Raw genomic sequence first — 23,823 nt, 5'->3', positions numbered from 1 at the left:
AGACATGCTTGGGATCTGGGTTTGTTTCCTGCAGGTTGAGTACTTGGGTTCAGAGGCCAGCAAGACTTAGACAAGGTCCCAGTGAGTGAAAGAAGTCCTGGTATAGGCCAATGGGCAAAGCAGGCAGCGAACAGGTGAAGCCGGATACCAGGCCAAAGTCAGGGCAGGCAGTTTGCGTGCAGAGTCGAATACCAGAAAGTCAAGGCAGGCGGCATTCAGGCAGTCATATAACAGGCCAAGGTCATGTACAAGAGATTAGTCCGAGAGGAAGCAAGGGTCAAAGGCAAAGAGGGAGGTAAGAGCACAGCAAGGGCCAGAGCAGGGGACACAGACAGAAGCAGGAACACAGGAAGCACACATAGGATCAGGAATGAGGCTCAAACAGGATCAGGAACAGCGGAGTAGAAACACACACTGCAGAGCAGGAAGACCTGGTGCTGAGGCGCTGGCTTGTCACAGGAGTCTTCCTTATATATTCATTCAGGATGTCATCAGCTAGTACCACAGAAAGTCCCCGACTAAAGGAAATATAAAGGAAGTTCAGAGCTACAAGAAGTTCTAGCCAGGGTCCTTGAAGCAGCAGGTTGCCAGAGGCTATGCCAGAGGTCCTTCGGATGAGCGGTGAGGGGCAACGTTTTCTCCTGTCAGTACTCATTGGAAACTGTCATTGATTGGCTGAGGAATGGACTCAATTTTGTGAACTGAAAAAGGGTATGTGGAAGGTTTGCTAGAACTTGTCTCAAATGGGTTAATTTTGCGCATACCTTGACAGGAATAACCGACACTTGTATGCAGAGTATGATTTCAGTCTCTAAAATTCATTGCTAATGCTCTTTTTAATGCTTGCATGGTGCTAGACAGCTTCCTTCTGGAGTTTGTAATATGTTGTATACACAGACAACATGTCTGGATGCGCCTGGAAATTCCTTTTAATCAAGCCAGTGGCACCCAGTACAATTGGGACTATTTTTATACCTTTCTGCCATCATTTGATACTCTGTGATCTTCTCTCTCTCTCTCCATATGGTCCACAATATAGTCACTTAATATTGACACATCCATCATTAATGCAGGTCTTGTGCTTTTCTCCTTTACCACTGTATATGGTTTTCTTGCATCAAGTGTTTGGCCATTGAGAAATTACCAGTGTTTTTTTTGTTTGTTTTTAAATCAGTTAAAAAAGAATTTCTAAAGGCTTGTAATGTTCTGGTTGTACTTTGCACATCTATATTGAAAGGCATACAGAATCTGTATGGAAATAAAGATTAGGAAATAAAACAAAATATATATAAGGTGATATCTTTTTATTGGACAAAATGTATACATTTTTCGACTAGCTTTTGGGAGTCAAGAAATGTATTTTATTTGTCCAATAAGAGGATATCACCTTAAAGATTTATTTATTTGTTAATCTTTATTCTGTTACATTCAAGTGGACTAATAAGGCAGACACACTGCTTTATAAAATCTGTAATTTTTACAATTAGGATTTAAAGATGATGTGAAAATATATCCAATAATTTGAATGAACAGACAGTTGATACTTTTTCATGAGGTTAGATGTAGATTACCAGAGAACAGGAAATATTTCCAAAACGGGAGGCTTGGCCAGCAGATTCTACAGTCCTACAAAGACCAAACATGCTCATTTCTCTTCACCTCTGGCGAGCTGAACTACTCTGATTAACGCCTCCTCAGAAAACCTACTTGTGAGTCTGTGGAGCAAAGTTCAAACATGTGACAGCATAGACAGCAAGTACAAATAAGCAGGCTGAGCGGACTTAAGTGGTCCTTGTGCACCAACCTCGTTTCTGATCTCTTTCCAAATACCTCTATATCCCTAGTACCCATCCCTCCACTTACAGACCTAGAAAAATTATAACCTTCGGTAAAGAGAAGAACCGGTGTCAAATCTCTGAATGGAAGAAGGACAATTAGTAGTCAGCGCTGTGATACACTAGCTGGCCCATCTCAGTATGCAAGATCACTTGCCTCTTTAGAACAGGATTTCTGGAGATATCAGTAAAGGAAGCAGAATAACCATATAGGAAAAAGCAAAAACTTCAGACGATGATCAGAAGCTTTTTCAAGAAAATCAGGCACATGAACAAGCAGACGTTAAAGCTTCCGTCTTCATTTTATTTCATCACATTTAGCACACGCCTATTTGTCCAAAGGCACTCTGGGTGACGTATAATGTAATATCAGCAATATGAGGTGGCAAAACAAATGAACTAAACAAACAAAATATACAATAAAACACTAAAGACCGCAGGAATGAATGAAACAGAAAAAAATAATCTAAACCTATAGAGAGGCCTCAGGAAAAAAAAATAGCTTAACCATTTTCCAAAAGTGCAAACAATTGGTGGCCAGGCCAGTAGTTTCAAACATGAGGGGCACTATAAGAAAAAGCATATTTCCTGGTACAAAACAGCTAGACCATTTTAAAGGAGGGCTCCTCACTGTGATGATTGATATAAAAACTATAAACTTGTAGGCATCTAAAATACAAGTAAGCTTTGCAAATAAGCTATACCCCCCACCCCAAAAAGGATTTGAATGTCAGACAGGTTATCATAAACCTAAAATGATATGACACAGGCCACCCAGAGCTAGCGGAAGCACTAGGTGACCGCCTAGAACTCCATGGGTCTGGGGGCAGCGACGGCATGGCTTCTTCTTCCCACCCGCATGGCCTGGAAGAGGAAATAGCGTGTGTGCGCAGGTGGAGAGAAGGAAAGGCCATGCTGTCGTGGCCAGAAGCAGCAGAAAGAACAGAGCGTCCCCCCGGGCCATCGCAGAATCGGCCTTGGCCCATGTGGCATTCGAGCACGGGAGCTACAGTGCAAGCCCACAGGCGCAGGAAGCAGAGCAGCATCAGCCCCTGCGGCGTCAAGAAAGATGCAGAGTCCCATCTGCCACAAGGGCTGGAGAAGGCTGCCACTGTGCTTCCAATGGGGAGGGGAGAGGAAGTGAGTGAGAGAGAGCACGTCTGTGGTGTATAGGAGAGACTATCTCTGTGTGTGAGAACTTGTCTGTGAATGCATGTGTTACAGCATGTCTGTGTGTATCTGTGAGAACATATCTGTGTCTGTATGCATGTGTATATGTGTCAGTGTGAGCATGTTCTGTGATTGAGCATGTGTGTATGTATGAGAGAGAGAGGAGAGAGACTGTGAGCAACAACCCCTCTCCTCTCCCCTGCTAATCCACAACAATCAGGGCATCTGGAAATCAAAGGATCCCAGGTATAGACACAGCAGGGAATTTGTTTTATCCCTTTTAAGTTTTAAATATGGCTGGGGTCTGTGCTGTTTTGAAAAATTTAATTGTTCTTTGGAAAATTGATATGAGTTTTAAATTATTGGATGATGTTCTTTTTGTCAGCTGTTTTGAAATATTCTTTTCATTAGTATGGGTTTACTTCTATTGATTTATATTTCCTGATTTTGTTTGATGTTTTATGAGAAATTATAATGTTTCTGTTTTTCCATTGTTGCACTGCATACATAGTCTGGCTTGTTGTGGTTTACAATTCAATTGTCTGCACATTTGTATTACTACTTTATGGTCACTTTTTTTCTGCATTTAGTGAGGGTTTGTTTATATTTGGCATGTGTGACCAAATTGACATATTCTGCTAGAATGTATGTTATGTGTAGGGATCTATAGCAGCTTGGCTTTTTCTGTTCTCCTAATAGTAGGTGTATTGACATTATAGGGTCTGGAGAAATTGCAGTGTTGCCTATTCATAATTAGGGTTGTTAGTATTTGAGTGCTATCTGTTATTGGAATTTTGGTTTGGGAGATTTACTATTATTGAAATAGTAATTCAGTTTACTGGTGGCTTTCTGAGGGCCATGCCCGTACCCACACACATTACAATAGACCTAATACCAATTCCAAGGGTCTTTTTTTTTTTTTTTTTTTTATTTTTGCAAGGTATTACAGCACTGCATGTACATAATTTGCATTTTGTAAGTGATATTTTTACTTCAAAAGACTATAAATGTTCTTGTTCATGTAAAACCTATTATAAAAGCCTACGCTTTAGTGGTGTGTGGGGAGGGGGTGACGGAATGGGGGTGGGGTGCAGGCAGGCTGTAAGTTTCACCTAGGGTGCCTAATACCCAGCCCCGAGGCCACCAATGTCATTTGGCTAGAACCCAGGCCATTCCCTGTACATTGTTAACAATAAGAAAGGCACCCTAGGGTATATATTTACAGAAATACTTACACTTCTCAGAAGGCATGAAGACAAACTTGCTCTTTCATCTAGGGATTGTAATAATCCGCTACGAATGCATAGCTTCAAATGCTAAAAAAAAAAAAAAAAAAAATATTTTAAAATACTCCAGGACATGCATTTATAATTCATCATTACATCATGTCACAAGGTTTCACCTAAATGTTACATTAATATGCTCCATGTTCTTCAATTCATCACAATGCAGAAAGTACAAATCTGTTTCTACTTTTACTTTTAGACATGTTTGTCTCCTGCGTGACCAGCTTGTGAAACAGGCGTCAAAGCAGTTTGCATCTTGTATGACTGCATTAAAAAAAAAAAAAAAAACAACTTAGGCTTGCACTGAATATTTTCTAACAAGTAGCTCATCAAAGCTCAGATGTAAAAAAAAGTCTTATTTATGTCTTCTGGCAAACTCTGAACTTGCGGCATTGCTGAGGGAGGAGAGGAAGCAAAGGCTTCACAAATAAGGAGGAACCAGACCCTACCAAACAAGAACCTGTTCCCTGATTAAATATAATCCGTTTAATGGGCATGAAAGATGTAAAATCAGCAATTATTAAGTAAACAGACAGTCTTTTATCCATGACAGTCTAACATAACCTTTTTAAACCCAACAGGGACAGATGAGTGTAGCATTCAACACAGTGGTGTGGGTGGGGGAGGGGCCAATGCCCCCGAGCACCAGGCTGTAGTGGGGCACTGACAGCCGACATAGGGTGATTTGACACCCGGTTTCAACACTGGATTGTGCCCGGGATAACACAAACCCCTGCCCGCAAGGATGGCTTTCCACCAGCTGGCACCCTGGGCAAAATCTGAAACGGGCATCCCTTCAGCAGTGGTATCATTGGCTCAGCACGTCTTCCTTCGGAGCCATGGTGTCTGCAGTACAGCTTCCCCCTTTTCTCTCTCTTTCATTCCCTGCCCAGTATCTCTGTCTCTCTTTTCTCTTTCTCCCTGCCCACATAAGGGCATTGTGGGAGGGGGTACTGAAATGGCAGCATCCCACTTATGCATGGCACCCTGTGCAACCGCACACACCAAAAGCCGGACCATGCCTACCCGACTGGCTGCGTTTGGACCCTTCACCCACCGATCCTCATCTTCTTCATTCTCCCACCTCTGCGTGAGACAGCAGCAGGAGAAGCATTTAATTCTACGTCATCTCCTGCTGCCAAGGAGCCTGTCTTGCGGTAGGAGCTATGAGATAACACTGCTCCTATCGCAAGACAAGGCCAGCGGCAGAAAGAGATGACAGACTTAAAACATTATGGTTCCTCTGTCAGGTCGCTGCTCATGGGGGAGTTGCATTTCCTGCCAAAAAGGATTTGCCACCACAGCCTAAGGAGAGGCCCTGAAGCAGGGCTACTGCGGACTCTATCACACTAGTCCAAGAAGAGGCCCAGACAGGGGCGGATTCTGGATGTTTCGAAATATTTATTATTTTTATTAGTATGGCTTTACTATTATAAGAACTTAAGAAGTTGCGGCCGCCGAACTGTTCCTGTTTGTGAGGGGTCCCGCCAGTGGAGAGGCCCGCGATTTTCTTTGGATTCCCTGGTTTCCTGCAGCGGTGATGTAGGAGGGAGGAGCCGGGTAGGCATCAAAAACTGCCTAACGCCGGCGCGGCTTTGCCTGGCTTAGCCCGGATTGGAACGGGGATACTATGTTACAGTGGCCTTAGAGATCATTGGCAAGCTAAGTATTTGATCTTTTGTCTAATTTGACTGCAATATCGCTTTGGCAAGTTTATTTCTTTAGAAATAAATATACATTATATTCATATTATCTCTCAGTTGCTATGCCTCACACTAAGAGGAAAGCAAAACTGAGAGAGTTTTCCTCTACGCCAAATATGAAAACGATTCAACCTCGTATAGCGGACTGCTTTCAAATAATCTCCACATCAGTACTGGAAGGGGCCGTTGGTAGTATAGGCCAGGAGCAGGAGCCAAACTACCAGGCATCTGAAACATCTTTGACCCCCGGTGCCCAGAAAAACCTGCCCCCCCCCCTGCAAAGACGGACTTAAAATTTATTACGCCTTTAAAAGATTCATTTGGCTCCCAGAGAAATGTCGAAGAATCGACCTAAAGTCTCGGAGGACATGGAAGAGCAACATCCCAGGGAACCTAATGATCTATCTTATTCTTTTGCAGATGAATTTGTTTCATTTCCCAGTAAGTGGCAACATAGTACTAACAGCAGAAAAAGACCAAATCGTCCATCCAGTCTGCCCAGCAAGTTTCTTATGGTAGTAATTGATGCTCCGTGCAGACTACCTTCATGTTTTTGTTATGGGTAGCAGCTGCCGCTCTGTGCAGGTTACCCAACTGCCAGATACATTATGAAGTAACACAAAACCATGCAAAAAAAAAAAAAAAAGCACTCAGAATATATACAGCATACTTATAAAATAACAGCAGTAACCCCAAGGACTGAAACAACCACCACCCTACCTGTGAAAAAGGAGCTCTGTAAATATTACACTGGATCCTAGAGTAGCAATACACCACTATGAAGATTCTCTGAACAAATGGCACTGTTTGGAATATTTGCATTTTTATTTAAAAAATAAAGTACCTCATTTCAGATACATGCTAGACTTTCCCGAACCAACTCGGCATACAATGATATATAGCAATTATCTGGTAAGCAAAGCACGGGCCTAGGATAGCAGACCACAACTCTGTAATGCAACTTGCTGGAGTGCCAGGCAGCAGCAAGGATATTACCTGACAGTGATTTCCATAAGTATCTCTTCTCCTAGTGGCACCTGAAACAGCTAAAAACTTCTAAATTTTCATTCTATTTAAATCTCAGAGCCATTTCACGTTGCTCTCTGAGCAAAGGTTCCTATGCAACAATGACCTAGCAGAGTTAAAGAGCTTTCATTTTCACCTAAAGATGGAAATAATATGCCAGAGAATTGCCCTGCCCTCCACTAGCAACTGGTCGAAGTGGGCCCTCCTGTTAAATTAAGAGATGAAAAGGGTACCTCAAATCCACTGTTTTTCAGACTCAGAGTTGTGGCCCAGTACTGGGTCAGGGAACACCAGCAACTGTTCACAGCTCAGACTCTACACCTGCTCCAACTACTTTGGGGAGACAGGAGCACTTCGCATGCAGGACCACCCAATTAGGCATCTCACCGGTCAGACTGGGCCAATGACAGGAGGTGGCATAGTCGGTGTTGAGCCGGAAGAGACAGAAGTGGGTTCAGTGTAAGCTGAAAAAAAAAACAAAAAAAAAAACTCTGCATAGGTGGCAACAGCAGCAGCTGCAGGGCTTTGTAAAGGAGGGGGTGGCGTTGGCATTAGCAGCAGCCAGGAGGCCTGAAAAGCAGAAGCCACCAGTCGGCAGCTGAGGTTTCCTCTGAAGAGGAGGAGAAGTCAGACACTAAGGCAGCCTGCTGAGTCAAGAGCTGGAAGAGGACAGGGAAAGAGTAGGTGGCAGTGAGCGGTGAAGACTGGGAGACAGGGCAAAAGTGAGCCCAAGCGATTAAGGGCGGGAAGTGAGCAGTGGGGACTGGGATGAGAATACAAAATAGGGGCTCAGGCTTAAGACTGAGAAGAAAAAGGTTTGAAAATCACTGCTCAAGACCATCAGGACAGCAGTTGGCATCAAAGGGCTTCCAAGCTGGGCAAACTATGACTACTACTCATAGCAACTGCATTTCACTCTGGGAATATTTTATTAAGAGAATACAACCCATTGACACATTTTAAGCCCGCATGCTTTTAGGACACATCTAAAATAAAAATAAGGCTCTTCATTGTGCGACTACCAACATTACAGCAATGAGTTAAAGTCTGCCTTTTATTTGCTGTCTTAGAATAGTTACCAGTACCCCTGCAATCCACAACTTTCCCTAAAGTCTTGAAAAGACCAGGAAACGCTCACTGTCCCCAGCTTCTTATGAAACCATTGGGCTAGCATTTCAGGTCAAAGAAGAAATGAACAGGTTTTTCTACTTCCTTAGTCAGCATGCCCTCGGGCCATGGCAACATCCAAAAAAAAACCTTGGGATTCCAGCCTCTAATTTTGCTGGTGTTCTACCTTCGTCAGTCATTCATTTGCAGTACTACATGCATGTCCCATAAAATCCCGTGAACGACAGCAAACCCTGCAGAGCACGCTCCAGTATTAGGTACTGACCACCTACCATTTCCTTGCAGCCCTGAAGATTTGGTTTAATCTTTTGCTACTGAAGCAGGAGCTCTAAGCAATTGCTGAGCATGTTCACATTTCACCGATGACACAACTTCAGTCACATAACTTATTTCAGGACCTGAGAAGCAATGCCTGCTGCTGGAGGTGTGGTAACTTCCTTTCACTGTTTCACAACAAGAGAAAGTACAATGCAAACAAACAGATACTGGCTATGGTCACCAAATAAAATTCAACACGCCCTTGTTGTGGCTCCTTGCTCTTCACCAACAATCAACAACAATGGCCCTATCACGCTAGTGCTTAGCAAGGCACAAGACACAGTTCCAAGGCAGGTTTAATTCTAGGGTTTTATTCCTTCAGTTCAAACAAGGTTACTTCACCATGCAATTCAAACACAAAACACAGAGACTACTATCACTGGTCTGGTCTCCTCCATACACAGCATGATGCTCACATGGATACTAGGCATGTAGATGTTCCTTTGGGATCCACAGCATGGCTCTTCTCCCTGGAGCCTTCAAAGCAGCAGGAATCAGTGTGATGGCCCCAGTGATCCCTTAGGACCATTCCGAATCTTCAGGGGCAGGACTGCAGGGCAGGGCTAAAAGCAGGCATGCAAACCTGAGTTTACATGGCTACACGCTGTGGCTCAGGGGCAGACTTGATTCAGGACCAGACCTGGCTCTTTTTCCCCATGCAGGCTACAAATCTTAATAAAGGCTTAGTGTAGCTTCTAACAAGAGCCATGCCAAGGGATTTGCAGGAACAATGCCAAAGTGGGAAACATTGCTAGATCATGTAAGTTTACACTGCATCAACCTGTCATCTCTTGTCAAGGGCCAGCAGGACACAGTTGAGGTTGCACTGGGTGCCAGCTAAAGACATGAGATTGGTGGAGGATCCCAGGTTCTGCCAACCAGTGGAAGCAACTTGATGGGAGGCAGGAAGAAGCACTTCACATAGTGCTGCCAATTCTTCACGCCTCTCCTTCCCCTGCGTTGACACAGCCAGCACTGATCAGCTGCTGAGCTCTCTGCTCCTCCCCTTCTGTACCACAGTACTTCCTGTTCACTGGAGAGGGGACAGAAGCTGCTGTTGGAGCACACTGTACTGTATCGGCCTGTAAGTTGTAGAACACACCCTGGACCAGAGGTGAGAAAAAAGGAGCTGCACGCCCTCTTCCATCCATGCAATGATTGCCATCTGCCTGCAAGTCTAGTTACATCTCTCATAATTATATCTTGGATTTCTGGTCTGGTATTAAAGTATCTTTCCAACCAATCAGCTCTTGAACCAGCTGCCAAGTAATGTGACAACCACACAGGCAGTGTCAGACACATACATAGTCTCTCACACACACACACTCTTGCTCACAGTGTATGGGTATGTCATACAGAAAATGTGTGTATGGGTTTCTTTGTGTGTCAGGGAGAAAGACACCCACACTCTCTCTCTCTCTCAAACACACATTCTGTCATTGTGCTGCTGCTGCTGCTCATACAGTGAGTACCCCCGCTCCAGTACTGCCACATGATTATCTAAAAAGTTTTTTGCTTGCAGCCAGCTCTTCCCCAGCCTGCAGGTGCACTCACCCTCTCCCTTTCCAAGTTACATTCCCACCCTCATTCCAGGAGACCCATTGTTTCCACAGCCAGTTGACCTTTCAGGAGGAAAGCCCACCTACAAAAGTCTTCTCAACACTGCACAGGCTCACCCCATCCTCTTGGCTCCCCCCATCCCTTTTTGTGACTGCAGCTTGCCTCCAGTGCATTCCCATTGACTGAGTGCCTCAGAGTCTGCTGCTTTTATAGTTCCCCAGGCTCTGCACTGCCTACCTACTCTGTTATAGTAGGCCCTAAAACACCAATACACCTGATTTAGGATAACAGAACAAGCGAAGCTGTTATAGATTCCTACAAAGAAATCTACACGATAGCAGAATACCTCACCTCAGTCACACATGCAGAACACACAGCCCCTCACCAAAAACAGAACAGACAATAAATTATAACTAGAAACATGCAAACAAAAACTGAATTGGAAACCATAAGACAGATGCCGTATGCAGTACAACAATGGAAAAACAAACATTACCATTCCTCATTAAACATCAAACAAAGTAAAGTTATATAAACCATCAATCATAATAGTAAAACCACACTCATAAAAAGAATAAATATTTAAAAGCAGCTGATGATTAAAAATATAACTTTTTTTGCTTTAATTTTCCAATCAATAAAATATTTAAATAACACCCAATAATTAAAACTAAGGCTAAAAAAAAGATTCCTTGCTCTTCATACTGGGAACTTTAAAGTACAGTCACCCGCAGATTGTTATATATACACACTTTCTAAAATATATGCTCATTCTTACACAAAACTCCCTTATATTTTCTCTCACAACCATGCTGACTGGCTCACAAACTCTGGCTCCACATATATTCACTGTTTTAAATAGTCCTCTTGCTCATACAAATGCTCATTGGCATGCTCGTTCTCTCTCACTCACATACATGTTAACTAGCTTACTCACTCTTGCTCATACACATTCTCTGAAAAACACAGTAAGCCTGACTATTATGCATTACAACAATGGAAAAACAGAAACATCATTCCATAAAACATTAAACAATAAAGTCAAGAGATATAAAACATTCATAACATTAAAACCATACTAAAAAAAAGAATAATTATGTCAAGCAGGCAACAACCATCAAACATCCAGTAATTAAAATGTTTGATGGGATCCAAGATGGCCGACAGGACCGGACGTGTGCAACTTGGGCTCTGAAGGAAATAAGCGAATTGCAAAAGAAAAATGCTGCATACCGCAAGAAAAAGGAGAGCCAAAGAAAGAGAAAGTTTGGGAGCAGTTCCTGAGGGTCGAATTCATGGCCCAATGAACTCACATGTAATACGGGAGCAGAAACCGGATGGCGGCTCGCAGCAGGGAGAGCAGGTGGAAGAGGAAACTGTCTCCCCACAGGAGCTTCAGACGACCTTATCCCCGGTTGATCGGATGCCCCCAGGAAATCCTGCGGCCTTACATGAGGTGGACAGGAGCGGCCTGCTCCGGAGGAGTGAGCGAAAGCACCGGAGGTTCGTCGGAGGACGAGGAAGGCAGAGGAGAGAACCAACTGACGCTACACTCAGGTGCAGAGACTGGCCTGGGAGACGTTGTAGGCTGTACGGAACAGCCTCCAACAGAAAGGAAAGTACTTTTAAAATTACCTAAAAAGAAGGAATTAGTAAAACCGGAAGTTTCTTTCCCTAGAAAAAATTTGGAAGCTATGCAAACAGTCAATGATAATCTTTTCAATCAGATTAATCCATTGGCCTCTTTGATAAATAACACCATGGAAAGAGTTTGTAAGGTAGAGGAAGAACTGAGAACACAAAAGGTTAAATTTGAAAAGATTGAGATGGATATGAAAGAGATGAGAAATCTTCAAAGTAATATTATCAAAGAAAATACTACACTGATGAATCATATGGAAAACATGGAAAATCAAATAAAAGGGAGAAATTTACGCTTAATTAATTTTCCTAAAGATTCCATGGTGACCCCCACGAGACATGTGGAGACAATATCTTCTACAGATATTGAAGGCTCCTGAGGCGGCGATCCCCCCAACATCTAGGGTATATTATATACCATTCTTTAAGAAAAAAGAGAAAGAAGAGGAAAAAGACTTTCAAGTTTTGACCCCAGTGACACCAGTAGTATCAGAAACTCCAGGATTGGATATAACGAATATTAACTGAAACTACGCAAACTGAGCAAGTGAAGCCTGCTACATTGATAGTGACGTTCCTCCTCGAATCTGATAGAGGTTGGATCTGAAGATCATACTTTCGAAATTGAGCTGAAATATTTTGGGGTTTAAAAGTTGGTTATTCCCAGATCTGGCAAGAAGCATGCAGCTCAGAAGGAAGCAGCTCTTGAATCTGAGATCTCAAGTTCAAAGGTTGGGAGCTATGTATATCCTACAATATCCATGCAAATGTAGCATAAAATATAGAAATATTTCATATATATTCTTTCAACCTGAACAGTTTGAGAATTTCTTTAAAAAGTACTCTCTTGAGATATTAACATCCTCTCCGGGGTTGGAAGGCTAAGAGTACTAAGAACTTACAGCTGGATCCATACTGAAATTATATAATACTCCTGTAAGAGGCCCTTCTTTCCTTTAAAACCATAAGATGTATTTCTTAAGGTTGTGTTAAGAATCTCCCCTTAGACGAGGTCTTTAAAAGCATAATGATATGGGAGAGAATATGTATTGTGTTTATAACGTTTACTGTAAAATGCTTTCTATACAAGACTGTTTTCATAATGTGCAAATTGAAAATTGATAAATAAAAAAAAATACGTTTTTGTAATATTTCCCAAACATCAAATATTTCAATCAGCAGACATGAAATAACACCACAAAATTTAAATGAACAGGATTAAACATTTCCAGCTCTCCATACCTGGGATCTTTTGATTTCCAGTCACCCACAGATTGTTGTGGATTGGGGGAGGGGGTCTCCACAATCTTTACCTCTCTCTCCTTCCCCAACACATGCACACATGCTGTCATACACACAGGCTCTCTCTCATTCACATATACACTGTCACATGCACAGGCTCTTTCACCTCTCTCACATACACGCACACAGTCTCAGGCTCTCACACACATAGGCACTTTCATACATACGCAGTCTCTCACATATACACACAGGCTGTGTCACACTTTCATACATGTGCAGGCTCTCTTGCACGCACACACTGTCAAGTTTTAGCTGGTGAAAAAGGAGCAGCTCTGTCTCATACACACACATACACACAATTTTCAGGCAGTGTTGCTCCGCAGTGTTAGAAGGGAGGTGGAAGAAGGCCACTGCTACCCGCAGTTCCTGCAAGGTGGGGTTGAGGAGAGGGCCTCGGCTACTGCTGCCCCTCAGCCTCTCTTTGGCTCGCAGAATGATAGGCATGCAGGCCTCTCTTTGGGCTGCAGCTCTGCAGGTTTTTCTTCGGGGTATGAAAAAGCACGTGAGCAGAGCGACTGGCCCACCAGGGATGCCCAATCCCCTGACAGGTCAATCCTTCCCCTGCATGTAGCTGAATTCTGAACAGCTTGCAATGGAAAAAGATGGCTCACTGCAAGGCTCATTAAGAGCAAGTTGCAGTAGTCTAAGTGAGAGGTGAAAAGAGAAAATGCATGTTAAATCACTAAAGATAACTAGTTAAGTAAAGAAACTTAGCAGGTTAGATTCAAGCCAGCTATTTGTGCAACCAGTTTTCTCCAGCTAAATTTAGCCATTAATGCTGAAAATGCATGCCAATTGGATAAATTATGAACTTGACCTGGGAACGCCTCCGGAGCTGTCCCTTTTTCACCAGCTAAAACTTGACAACCCTGTGAATTTAGGGAACTTAAATTTAGCAGGCAACAGAGAAAAGATTTCAAAGTCAGAGATTTAACCAGCTAAGGGAGTCATTTATCAAAATGCGATAGCACCTTATTGTATGGTGCGATGCAAATTTGGAAAATAGGAGGAGTTAGGGGCGGGGAGTAGGCTGGGTTTGCCTGTCTGCGAAGAGCTATCGCACAGACTTAATGCCGATTTTAACTACACCTTTTTGAATTGCGTTAGGCTATGCGATAGCTGCCGTGACCGGCAAGTTCTCTGAGAGAGGGAGCAGGGGCAGCACAGCCTGCGAGGAATGTGCTACCTGCTCGCCTCCATCCCCACTGCAGATACAGTGTTGCCACCTCCTGCAACCAGGCCACACCAGAGTGGCCGAGCAGATGGCTCATAGGTCACATTAAACTTCTTACAGGGATGTCCACTTATAATCAGTTTCCTTCTCTCCCTGAACCCTCTTTTTAATTTGTCGCATGACGTGTGTTTGGTAAAGGATACGTCTCCCAGCTTTGATGAGATGGACATGAACAATATGGCGTGAGCTGTATTTAGCTCCCTTGAATTCGTTTTCAATCTACTATTCAAATGCAGAGAATGACAGAGAATTCTGCAGTTCCTAAGACAGTCATCAAGGTGCATGAAATCTCAGTTACAGCTGACCCAATCCTAAGCTAGACAAACCCTTACAAAATGTTCATTTGTAACACACCTACTCAGAAAACCAGCATGCCAGGGACTTACAGTTGCCAAGTTTGTTGCCGGGGTCTGCTAGAGCAGATTAACATGCTCTGCTTTTCTAATTACAAATGAAAATGTGTGTTATCTATCAGAGCTGCCAGTTGCTCCTCCTAAACAGCTTCCAATACTGTGTTCAGTCAGGTGACAAAAAAAAGAAAAAGGGGAAAAAAAAAAAGATATGGAGGAATCAAAGCATTTAACCTTTCTAGATTGCATGCACTTTACTTAATTTGGAGACAAAAAAAAAATGTGATCGGCATTTTTCCGTGCAAGGTGAAGAAAAACAGCAGGGCTCATTTGGGCAAAAAGTGGGCTACGCGAGCCTTGCAGGAAGCAGGCCTTGGTGACTCTGAGCAGAGACGCTGCTGGGCGGGAGGCTGCCTTTTCCCAAGCCAGCAAAGGACAAGCCCTGCTTTGTAGCACCCGCAGCGGGCATGCGAGCACCTCACGGCACGCCCATCAACACGTCCTCCCGGAGACGGAGGCGGCTGACTCACGGGCACACCAAGCTTGGCTACGACTGCTCCGTTTACTGATACGGCTCACCGGCTTGGGCCTGCCGCAACCGCGCTAGGCCGAGCATACCTGTTAGTATGCGATTGTGTGCACATTTTTGTGAAGACAGCTTTACTCCCAATTTAACTACGGACTTTTAACAAAAATCTAAACATACATATTAGCATGCCTCCATGCAAATCCCATATTAATCAAGGCATAAGCTATTACTCACCAATGCAGGGAAGTGTGATAAAGCCCTGAAGGTGGGTTTTTTGTTGGTTTTGTTTTTTTAAAATATAACTCCTGGACAGAGGTGGAGTGAAGTGAACACGTTTCTGGAGATAATTAGTCTAGGGTGCTGTGCCCCAGGGTGTTTGGTGAGCCTGGAGTTCGGGGGTCCTGGTCTCAGGCAAGGGTGGCTTAAATACATTCAGTACCTGAATGTAATCCACTTTGTAGTGTTGAAAATTGGAAAGAAATAAAATAATCTGCCTGAGAAGGATGAGATGGTGCCCCTTGCGCGCCCCCCCCCCCCTCAAATGCACAGCACAGGTCAAATTACTAGGGGGCATGGGGAGGGGTCCCCTTTGGAGTCTGGCCCTTTCATCAATTTAATATGCTGGAGAAGGGGGGGGAAGGCAGGGGGTCAGAGCTTCCAGAGGAGTGGCATACAGACTTGTCAGTGATATTTCTAAGGAGCTGGCAACCCCCTACCACACTCAGCAACCCTTCCGCCTGCCTCCCACCCTTCCCCAGCATCTGACCTTGAGGATTTGGGAGATGGGTGAAAAGTGCGAGTCTGCATGGTGCACACTCTCAGGGCCAGTGCAAAGGTATCAGGTGCCCTAGATGAACCTTACGACCTTGCGCCACCTCTTCTCTTCCTCCCCCTCCCCCAGCACTTCCCACACACAATTAAAAATTATGCATTTTAAAGTTTCTTATTAACCACTTCCCCAACCCAAAAAGGGTAACAGAACAAGCCATGCTGCTGTACGTAACAGCGCAGAAACTAAACGCCAGCAGAAAACCTCACCTTGATCCCAAATGCAGAACATAGATAGACCCTTAACAAATAAGATTAAAAAGACCATGAAATATAAATAAAAAGGTGAAGACAAAAAAAAAAACTGAACTGGAAGCCACTAAAGGTCAGACTCATATCTAGTACAATAAATGCAAAAACAGAATCACCATTCCTCATAAAGCAAAATCTAGAAATATAAATCAATCATAGTAAACTATACTAATAAAAAGAATATTTCAAAATAGATGACAAATAGAACATCCAATAGTTAAAAAGAATAAGGATAAAAATAACTAAACATTTCCCAAAAATCAATTTTCAAAACACAGCAGACATATCAAACACCCAATAATTCGGAATAATGATTAAAAAAAAAAAAAAATCCCCCTCCATACTGGGAACTTTTGATTTCTAGTCACCCTGAGTATATTGTGGATGAAGGAATACAGAAACTTTCTCCACTGATACTGATAGATACACGCACTTCTACCCACTTTTACTTCTTCCACTTCCTCACTCCCCCACCTTTCAGTCATTTACCCCATCCCTTCCCTCTCAGTCACTCACCTTCACTCACCCCCCCCCTTCCCTCCTCTCTTAGTCACTCGCCCTCCCATTCAGACTCACAGTAATATAGTAATGATGGCAGATAATGACCTAATGGTCCATCCAGTCTGCCCACCAAGTTGCTCCTTCCCTTCCTTCTTGGCCACTCATTTTTTCACTCCTTCCTTTCCCATCAATCACCCCAGCCCTCCCCTCTCATTATCCTTACCCCCTTCTCTTTTCTCCTACCCCACTTTTCATCCCTCAGTTTCATCACCCCCTCCCCCCCCCTTCCCTTCCCTCTGTCATAACTCACCATATGACTCACCCCTTCCTCGCAGGTTATCTTAGTCATCCTTTGCATCTTCCTGCCTAGTGCAGGAAGCCCACCCGCAGGTCACCAATCGAGCCCTCCGCTGATCATAGAGTGCTGTCATGCAGGGCATCTTCTTGCTGGTGAGGGATAGGAACCACGCCAGTACATCATATGGTGCTGCCGTGCGAGGGCCTCTTCTTGCTGGCGGGGTGTGAAAATCCCGCTAGCACATCTTCAGTTGGTGCTACAGAACAAGTCTTCCTGTTGGCAAAGCGGCCACCATGGGGGTATTTTGGGGGGCACTTTCTCATGTCCCAACATTTTGTCACGTGAAGGTGTCTGCCTCTCCTTGCCTCATTATAGAACGGGTCCTGGATTCATGTTTTGTGTGCACAAATCCTGATGTACACACACCACCACAAACCATGTTTTGTGTGTGTTAAGCATATTTTTGTAAGCAAATTTTTGGGTTAGCAGAGTAGCTTACCTGTTTCAGGTGTTCTCAGAATATGATAGGATGTCAGTCTTCACAAATGGTTAAGATAATCTGATGGAGGCCGGCACAAATTTATGTCAAAGTTTCTAGAATTTTGACTGAGCCTCACCAAGCATGCATTATATCGTGCACATATAGGGTTCCTTCAGTCTAATACATTGGCAAGAATAAACAAACCATGTAGTGGAGACCCAACTCCAGAGGGAGATGGAATGGTCTCGTGAGGACTGACATCCCGCTCTCCTCTGAGAACACCTCTTAAAGGTAAGCAACTCTGCTTTCTGAGAAGACAAGCAGAATGGCAATCCTCACACATGGAATATTATGATATTCCATACAGGGTCCTTTGTTTTCAGTTTAAACCAATTATCGCCCATAAAATTCCCAGATTTTTCCAAATGTGCAATACGTTTAAACTGATATTCACCCTAAGTTTAGGCTGATTAAAAAGCTGCTCCAGAAGCAGCAGATGCAGTATTTCAAGACCTCCAGACACTGCTGGAAGCCAGTGTGAGTCAAAGCACATGGTGTGTTTCAAGTCCCGCCTCCCCACCAATGAAAGTGCTCAGCCTCCAATGCCACTCATGCCATGTTTCAAGTCCCGCCTCCCCACCAATGAAAGTGCTCAGCCTCCAATGCTGCTCATGCCATGTTTCAAGTCCCAACGCCTCACCCCCTAAGCAGCCAAAGTGCCTGCTGTCTGGTACTGCAAATGCATTTAATGAGGGCTCTATCCACAGAAGCACTTCCCAGCAGGGTCCCTGGTCCTGCACAAAAGCAGAAGTGCAGTGCTACAGAGCACGGGTGCGTCAGTAAGCATGCTACAGAAGCAGAAAGAAGAAATCTGGAGCCACCACCAGTAAGGATAAAATGTTGTTGCAGTTCTGGCCGAGGGGAGAGGAGATTCTCAGTACTGTGAGAAGAAGAGAGAGAGGGGGACATGCTAGGCAAGGGATGGGGGTAGAGATTGTGGCTGCTACTGAGTGGGAGAATCTGTTTAATATTGTTTAATTTCCTGGCTTCTGTTCTCCAAAACAAACTCCAATATTTACCCAGAAAAAATGAATGATTTTTTCCAACTGATTTTCTCCTGATTTGTTCTTGTCATAATAAACTCTGATAAAGACCTAGGAAAAATAAAAACTGAAAATACCTATCCACACTTTATCTAAATTAAGATCTTTCTTAAGCAACCGGTATGAAGTGTTTATTTTGGTTAACCCACAATAAGTTTTTGGCAACCCAGATGGGCCATAGTTTGTGAAGGGAGGGTAGTAGCATTCCTAGCTGGTGAGTATAGGCTTGTCCCTTACCTTGCTTCCCATCCTGAGAAGTTTCCTGTTTTTCCCTTCCCCCATGAGTGGGACCCCCATTGATTTGGATCATTTTTCCACATACTATGAAAAAGTCAAAAGTTTTATTGAATCTCTATCCAAAATAGTCCAATTTAGTTTATAATATTCTTTACTGATTTTTGTTATGTTTACTCTGAACAAAGATAGAAGCTACTATTTTAGATTATAATAAGAATGAAAGATATGTAAATAAACTTGCACAAGTCTATATTATTAGACCTTTTGGCTCCATGGCCAAGATAAAAGATAATTCATAGAAAATAAACATAATGTGATCCCTTATCGTAACAAAATATGCTGTGCTTCTAAATAATTACAAAAAGGACCTAGGTCATGCTGATCTGTTAACTGATCTTGTATCTAGAAGTATATAAGTCTGATTTTATATATTGGATTTTGAGAATGACCGCAGAGTTTGCTCGCAGTGTGGCCTTCTCCAATGTAATATCTTTTTTCCTATGTAATATCACATTCCTAATAAATTTGGTAAGATTTGTACTGCATCAGATTCATCTTTATCTATATTAAATTGTGGAAAGAATACCAGGGCTTAGATAAACATATCCACAACTAGCAAGTGAGAGAAATTGTGGTTTTATTTGGGTTTACGTTTTGTGTTTATTGTTCTTATGTAATTGGTTTTTCCCCTATCTATGTGAGTGGTGGTTCCATCACTGTGGCAGTCGGTGGTACAATCCACACCTGGGGATTTTGGGCAGGCTTTCCTTGTAGTTTGGACAAGTGTTTGACTGAGTCTAGGAATATTTACATGTGTGGGATCTCATATTAATTATAGTAGGGCAGAGAACATCCAGACAGATTATGCATGCTTTTAAATGAAAAACTACTTGTGCAGCTGCATATGTATGAATAATACATTTGGGGAATAACACTGCTTAAAAGTTGTATTTTTAGCTGTTTAGTGAAGAAGTAAGATTTAAAGTTGTTAGGTTATTTTCAAGTCTGAACATTAATTCACCTTAAACAACTTTGACCACCCAACAGGTTAATCAAAAACTTTGCCAGGTTTGGGCAGTTTTCGTTCTTCTGTTAAATTACTGTCATCTCTTCACTGTTCCAAGTTGTATTACATCCCTGTTATATTGTAACTGCTACTTTTTTCTGTTGCACCAGTTAATGTTATTATTATTTTCCCTTTCTGCACACCTTGTTTATTGTAAACCGGCATGATGCGATCCCATCGCGAATGCCGGTATAGAAAAAACTCAAATAAATAAATAAATAAGTCTGTCCGTGTTTGTCTTTTGTGATCTGAGGCCAGCTCGCGAACCTCCTTCCCCCCGCGCTACAATGCTTAATAGGAATGATAAGGAAAATAAAAAAGGTTAGGAAATGTAGAAAGTACTAAATATTGTCCTGTGGATGAGGAAATACATAACTATGTTGGAGGCTTGCATACAAACAAAGAAAAAATGTATGTATAGAAATATATAGTAATATAGTTTATATATTTATTATTCTAAGACAAAGCCTAAAAACATGGAATGTTTTCCTCCCTAAAGGAATGTAATGGATCTCGCAAAAATGTCTATACTGAATGAAATAAGTCTTTATTCATATGAGTCACAGATACCTTGAGTAGTATAAGAAATATTTATCACATTTCCAGCTGCATTTCCAGTTTTCAAAGGTAAAATGTTTACATTCCTTATCTGCAATCTTATTTCTTTCTTGTTTTAGAAATATAAGTGGTTCAAAGAATTTAAACAGATTTTAAACAACCATATCTTTCTTAATTAATTTGTTGTTCTTCACAGTGCTTAGTAAGTCAGAGACTTATCTTTGAAGCTTACTCACTAGCCTGTGTAAGCAATAAATTCCTTTTATTTTTGCTAGAAAAAATGACTGTGCAGTATAGGAAATTAAGTCCAAGAAATGTTATATAGTTTTCCCGTGAAGAGTATTTTGCTTTGCTTCTCATTAATTTTTATCTTAACAGCAAAATGAATGTCTGATGTTTGTTATTACCGCTATGCATTTATACAGAAGGGAAATATTATGAAAAAAATATATTTTGAGACGTGCCCCCATGTCCAGTACACGTTTTGAAGTTTACCTTGTTTATTATCCTGCTTCCAATTAGTTAATGTAAAATGTGTGCAAGTGTGTGTTTGTAACTCAAGCTTTAGTTTGATAAGAATAATTAAGTTTATTTAATAAGTAATGCACTTTAGAAAAACTGATTGCTCCCTGCCTTATCTCTAGTCTTCAGTCTCTGTGCTTAATTCTAAGTACAAAATGTTCTAATCCATTCCATGTTTTTCAAACTGTCTCTAAAAAAATTAAGGCTTAATCCTATTTCATTTGAAAGAATTTTCCATTCTTCTCTTATATTAAAATGTACTTTGCACAATTATATATTGGAATATAGTTAGTTAAGAATTTGTATTGGATACAATTAGTCAAGATGGTGTCCAAACAAAAATGGCCCCCACCCCAGGAATTTTGTTTCATGGACCTTCCAGAAAAAAAAAAAGGCACCGCTTTTCTCTTTTTATATTATGTCTACTGCTTCTTTTAAATGAAAGGAGAAATTAAACTATGCAGTCTCTTTCTATTTTGTCTGAGTCAAGACAGCCAATTTTTTAAAATTTCATGTTGCTTTTTAGAAAGGAAAATATTTATATGCCAATTTTTATTAATAGGTTACACACTGCTGGAAAATGGTTAACTGTATAGTATAGTAGCACAGTTAATTATAATTTATATTTTACATACTAGCATTTCAGCAAAAGATTTATAGATATCACATCAACACTGATCAATATGTAAATGATCAATATGTAAACCTTCAAACCATATATCAAATCTATCCTTAGCAGCTGCTATTTCAAACTACAAACCCTCAAAAAACTCAAACCCCTTCTCTACTTTTCCGATTTCCGTACAGTACTCCAATCCATAATTTTTTCAAAGATTGACTACTGTAATGCTCTCCTACTTGGACTCCCTTCTACCCACATCAAACCTCTACAACTCCTCCAAAACGCTACTGCTCGCATCCTCACCAATGTCAATAAGAGAGACCACATCACTCCCACCCTCATTGATCTCCACTGGCTTCCCATTCACTCACGAATTATTTACAAGACCCTCACCCTCATCCACAAAAGTATTACTAACTAACACTACAACTGGCTAAACCCACCCTTCCTCCCTCGTACCTCCACAAGACCCACCCGTGCTTCCCTCCGTGGAACCCTTATCCCTCCCTCCATAAAATCCACTAGACTCATCTCCACCACCAATAGAGCCCTTTCCCTTGCAGGCCCCTCCCTCTGGAACTCTATGCCTCTTGACCTACGTACCGAAACCTCCACACCTACTTTCAAAAAGAAACTCAAAACCTGGCTTTTCCTCCAAGCATACCCCCTTTCCTCATCAGCTCCACCAACTAACATGCTAGCCCAACCCTCATCTCTCTCCAACATCCCCCGTTCAGGTCCTACACCCAATACCCTCCCCTTCTAATGATTCATACAATTTTGTATATAACAAGTGTACATATTTCTCCCTCGAATCCCAATTCATATCTTATCCCCCTGTGTCTGTTTGCACCCTCCCCCTGCCCCCCCCATTTGTCTCGACTACCCCCCTCCATCCCTCCCTTTAGTTATTTAGTTATTTATTCTGTTACTGCGTTTATGTTATACACCGTTCTCTGTAAAGGCTACGCCTATATATCTTTTGTTGTAAGTTACTTGTAAACCGGCACGATGTGCAAACGGTTGCCGGTATATAAAATTAAATAAATTAAATTAAATTCATGCAAACAGGTGTTTTACAAAAGGTACCATCAGCAGTTCTGCCAGATATATTAAAGATACAGCAACTAAAAACATTAATCTGAACCCATCTGAAGTGATTACTGGTCACCCATGCCAGTGATTTGTTTGATCAAAAATGATGTTATATTGCAAAGTACTTTTCAACAAATTCATTTTGTATTACCAAACCATAAGCTGATAAAGTATTCTCCCCACACCTATGTATCCCAAAAGAGAAAGCTAGGATCCACACCTCACTCACTAAAGCTTGCATCCTATTGCTAGGCCGAGAAGCAGACAACTGCATTGACCCCACATGCCCAGAATATTGGACTGTTCAAACTATTTCCAGAATGATACCTCAACCCACACCTTTCCATTCAGCTTTACAACCACAAAGACTTGACCACTGGGTCCACGCCAAAGACATTTGCTCCACTGACAGCAATTACAGACAAGGCCTGTGCGTAGGCCGTTGACTCTGTCTCTTCTAGCTTGCAACCTCAGAGCAATCAAACCTGCAATCTTTCTTTGGACCTGCAACAGTGAACATCAAACACAGATGATGCATGTCTGAAGCCCACTGAAACGCACCCTGCAAAGACCGACAGTGGATAGGCCCAGTGGTTTCCCTCCTGCTCCTTCACCTTCCAGTTCAATCAGAACGAATCTGCACTGGGCCAAAGTGACAAGTTTTTCTTCCCAATTACTCCATGTTTTCTCCTATGCTATACATTTCCCCACCCCCACCCCCTTCCTTGGCCTAGCCATTTCAGTGACAATCCTCAGCTGGGAGTCATGCAATAATACAGCTGCACCCAGAGTCTGATCAGTAGGTATCTCCATCTACAAAGACTGGGGACTCCCTCTTCCCAAAGGTGGTTAATGCTGCCTTCCCAGCATCCCAGTCCTGGCATAGGAATCAAACCCAGGTCCCTCCACATGGCAGTGCTCAGCACTGAGCCACCAGGCTGGCCCAAGATAGGTGCAAAACCCCTGAAATATGTATCTTATTTTATAGGCATATCATATATGACAAACTTTTCAATGATAATTTTATTTAGGAATTATTCCAGAGCTATAAAGTTACCTGCATTCTTTCCCCTACTTGAAGTTATGTATATAAAAAACTGAGCTTTCATGTTTATTTCATAATCTGTAAACTGCATAGATGCCAAAATATTTTCTAAATAACTGCCAGTAGTATCAGC

At 42.3% G+C, this 23,823-nt stretch overlaps 1 protein-coding gene across 1 annotated transcript in view; it reads right to left on the bottom strand.

Moving 5' to 3' along the window:
• ARHGAP32 (Rho GTPase activating protein 32) overlaps positions 1 to 23,823 on the bottom strand; it is a 694,843-nt gene that overhangs the window by 483,906 nt on the left and 187,114 nt on the right. The window contains exon 3 of the mRNA XM_029573155.1: positions 4,241 to 4,321. The gene's annotated coding sequence lies outside the window, so the exon portion shown is untranslated. The remainder of the gene's footprint in view (positions 1 to 4,240; positions 4,322 to 23,823) is intronic.

This window comes from Rhinatrema bivittatum, chromosome 12, assembly GCF_901001135.1.
Source record: "Rhinatrema bivittatum chromosome 12, aRhiBiv1.1, whole genome shotgun sequence".
Taxonomy (NCBI): domain Eukaryota; kingdom Metazoa; phylum Chordata; class Amphibia; order Gymnophiona; family Rhinatrematidae; genus Rhinatrema; species Rhinatrema bivittatum.
Note: the sequence above shows the minus strand (reverse complement) of the source record. Positions and strands in the feature narration are given on the sequence as shown.